This window comes from Belonocnema kinseyi, chromosome 2 (genome assembly GCF_010883055.1).
Source record: "Belonocnema kinseyi isolate 2016_QV_RU_SX_M_011 chromosome 2, B_treatae_v1, whole genome shotgun sequence".
Lineage (NCBI taxonomy): Eukaryota > Metazoa > Arthropoda > Insecta > Hymenoptera > Cynipidae > Belonocnema > Belonocnema kinseyi.
In genome coordinates, this window is record NC_046658.1 from 29,646,070 (window position 1) to 29,650,264 (window position 4,195).

A 4,195-nucleotide genomic window follows, 5' to 3' on the forward strand; every position below is an offset into this window, starting at 1 on the left:
ATGTATAAAATAGGACTATTCAACGCCATAATTGATCTTGTAAAACGTTTGATAGGTAACTGTTACACAAACTGTAGCTTCGGAAACAAAGCCAATACTGTATACCGACAAGAGGCTGTTCCAATGATTAATACTACTGTTTCTATACGAAAAACAATTACACCTAGATCTTTGAAATTTTAGGTTTTTAGAGGCCAAAAACAATCCAAAAAGGGGGCTGTAATATAGTCACAGCTTCCTCCTTCGATTAGATAAGCAGCCCTATATATTTGAGGGCTTCAGGGCCACTAGTTTAGTTCTAATCTTGACTTTACTCTGTAACCAACGAAATAAAGGCACGTGATATCTCGTTAGAGATATCACATATTTTTAAAAACTCATTTGAGCCTTTTTCAATATAACACGTTCGCCTCAAGAATTTTTTTTCCGTGTACAGTTTTCGTATTTAAACGTGTTTTTAAAATGAGATATTGAACAGAAATTTTGTCTCTTTTAGATTTTTTTACAAATTACTTTGAAAGTGTGGCCTCATAAAGAATTAACTGCAAAATAATTTCTGTCACCACTTTCAAATTATCGCTCTTTTGTTAATAACAATGGTTGTCAACAAAATCCTACATTTACTGAATCTGATTTTGTATTCGTCATCTCTACTATTTTTGATCTTAATGCTAAGAATTTGTTAATTATGGCTTTATAAACAATTAACTGCAACCTAATGTTTGGCATGTCATATTTTGCATTTAATTGTTTATAAGGCCGTAATTAACAAATTATTAGTATTAGGATCAAACATAGGAGAGATAACAGTTTTCTCTGCATCTGATTCAAGGAATGCGAATGAAAGTAGAAGTTTATGTACATCTGGGATTTATTTGATAACAATTGTTATAGACAAAAGACGGATATTTTCAGAGTGGTGACAGAGAGAAAGATTATGATGAACCCATAAGGTACATAACTTTAAAAAATCAAAAATCTTAACTGTACAATTGCACCTGGGCCAGACCAAACATTATTTTTCAATTAATTGTTTATAAGGCCATAGTTAACAAATAATTTGTATTCCAACTGTTTGTTTCGTATCTAATCTTAAAAATGCGTTCTAAAAGTAAAGCAGTATAAAATAACCGTGATTTTTTAGAAAAATTATTATTAACAAAAACGCAATTAAGATTTTTGCTATATTTTTGTACCCAAGTTATAGCATCGACCTTGTACAATGTGCACAAAGTCTTTTATGAAAAATAAAAAAACATGTATATGCAGTTGTTAAAAAAGGACCATTTTTAACACTTATGTGTTAACAACAGTTGTAGCTCCACCGAAAAACTTGAAAACGGGTCGTTGCATGACAAATTTTTTACGATATACAAGTTCTGTTTCTCTATGAACTTTCAGAAAATAATCCTATCATAAAAAAGAGGTTGCGATATAATCTCGAAGTCTGAAGCCACATTATCTCTTCACCTATTGGTTGGATTTAAACGCGCCGCCTATTCTTTAGAGTCGCTACCAGAATCGAGATCAGAATCGAGATTAATGGAATCTTTTATGAAGCCAACGCATGCGCATCGGAATGCGACCTAGAATCATTTTTAGGTTAAGAACGGAGCTGCGTATTAGGGTGCTTCCATGCCTCTGCAAGCAGGCAGCCTGCATGAAGAAACCCCATAAGAGTGGAAGAGATGGACCATTCTCTATCTCTCTCACTCTTATGGGTTTTCTGCATGCAGGCTGCTTGCTTGCAGAGACATGAAAGCACCCTTATGAAGCCAAGGCAGTTCCACAGAAGTGTGCTTCTCGAGTGATCCGTTTGGCGGCGGTAAATTCTAGGGATACATGTCGAGTCTGGAGTTTGAATTGTACAATTTTGACTTGCATTTCATTCACAGCTAGCTCTAAAGCGTCAAGGCATGTTCGAGAGATCTGTTTACATTATGGATGTAAACATTCTTAACGACCGTACCAAATTCGAGTGGAGCTCATATTTGTTTTTTTAAGCATTTATTTAAAATTAAACATTATAATTATTTAAATAATGTTCATAAATGGCTATTTTTAAAGAATACGATTAATTTATTATGTTGCTTTGTAAATTTACAAGAAATATTAATTATTTAAACAATTTTAATTTAGAAATTAAGACTAAGAGTGTCTACCCAATGACTCTTTTCTATGTTGCTTTGTAAGTCTACAAGAACTAATAATTATTCAAACAATTTTTATTAAAAAATTAAGAGTTTGCCGTTTTTTCTACAAGTAAGTTTGTTTACGAAGTTAACTCAGAATGTCTACCCGATGACTATTTTCTATTTTGCTATGCAAATTTACATAAGCTGTTAATTATTTAAACAATTTTTATTAAAAAGCTAAAATTGACCTTTTTCTAAGAGCCAGTTTTTTTGCGGAGTCCAACTAATAGTTTTTATCCGATGAATCTTTTCTATATTGTTTTGTAAATTTACAAGAACTGTTAATTATTTATCCTATTTAAATTAAAAAATTAAAAGTGTCCTTTTCTTAAGAGTGAATGTATTTTCGGAGTCAACCAAGAATGTCCATCCGATGATTGCTTTCGATTTTGCTTTGCAAATTTACAAGAATTATTAGTTATTTACGGAATTTCAGTTTAAAAATTAAAAGTTTGGCGTTTATCATAAGAGTCACTTTTTTATGGAGTCAACTAAGAATGTCTATCGGATATCTCTTTTCTATGTTGCTTTGTAAATTTACAAGAACTATTAGTTATTTAAACAATTTTAATTGAAAGATTAAAAGTTTGGCCTTTATCCTAGGAGTCAATTTGTTTTCGAAATCAACTAAGAATGCCTATATGATGACTCTCGTTTATGTTGTTTTGCAAATTTACAAGAACTATTAGGTATTTAAAGAATTTTAAATAAAAAATTCAGACTTTCGCCTTTTTTCTAGAAATTCAATTTTTTACGAAGTGAACTAAGAATGTCCATCGGAAGACTCTTTTCTGTGTTTCTTTGAACATTTACAAGAGCTATTCTTCATTTAAATAATTTCAATTTAAAAAGAAGACTTTAACCTTTTTTCTGTGAGTACATTTTTTTACGAAGCCAAGCAAAAATGTCCATACAATGACTCTTTTTTATGCTGTTTTTCAAATTTACGAAAACTATTAATTATTTAAACAATTCTAATTAAAAAACTAAAACTGACCTTTTTCCTATGAGCCAGTTTGTTTGCGGAGTCAACTAAGAACGTCTATCCGATGACTCTTTTCTATTTTGCGATTCAAATTTACATAAACTATTAGTTATTCAAAAAATTTTAATTAAAAAACTAAGAGTGACCTTTTTAAAAGAGTCAGTGTGTTTGTTGAGTCAACTAAGAATGTCTATCTGATGACACTTTTGTATATTGCTTTTTAAACTTACAAGAACTATTAATTATTTAAATAATTTTACTTAAAAAATTAAAAGTTTGGCCTTTTTCATAAGAGTCACTTTTTTATGGAGTCATCTAAGAATGTCTATCGGATGACTATTTTCTGTGTTGCTTTGTAAATTTACGAAAGCTGTCAATTATTTAAAGAATTTCAATTTAAAAACAAGAGTTTAACCTTTTGATACGACTCAATTTTTTAACTGAGTCGAATAAAAATGACTAACAGATAACTATTTTCTATGTTGCTTTGTAAATTTACCAGAAGTATTATTTATTTAAAGAATTTCGATTTAAAATTAAGAGTTTAACCTTTTTTCTGCGAGTCAATTTGATTTCGAAATTAACTTAGAATGTTCATCCAATGACTCTTTTCTATGTTGCTTTGTAAATTTACAAGAACTATTAATTACACAGGCCGATAAAATTTGACAAAATTCAAAAGCCAGAAAGCAGATCAAACATTTCCGAAGGATTTTGATGCGCTGAATCCGAATCCGAACTCAAAATTGCTCCTGTACGTCAGGTTTTCAAAATATCTTAACCTATTAGTGCAAAAAACGCGTTTTTTAGCTATTTTTGAGGTCATGTAACTGTACAAGAAAAATGTCTACCACAAAGCTAATATGGAATTTGAAAGTGCTAATCTTCCCCTTTCAAACCTAGTTGGATTTATTAGGATATCTTTATTTTTCACCAAAATATTGTAATTTAAAATTTTTTATTTTAGCGTTTTAACCCATTAACGCTGAGGTGTTCAGATTTATACAACGCATTC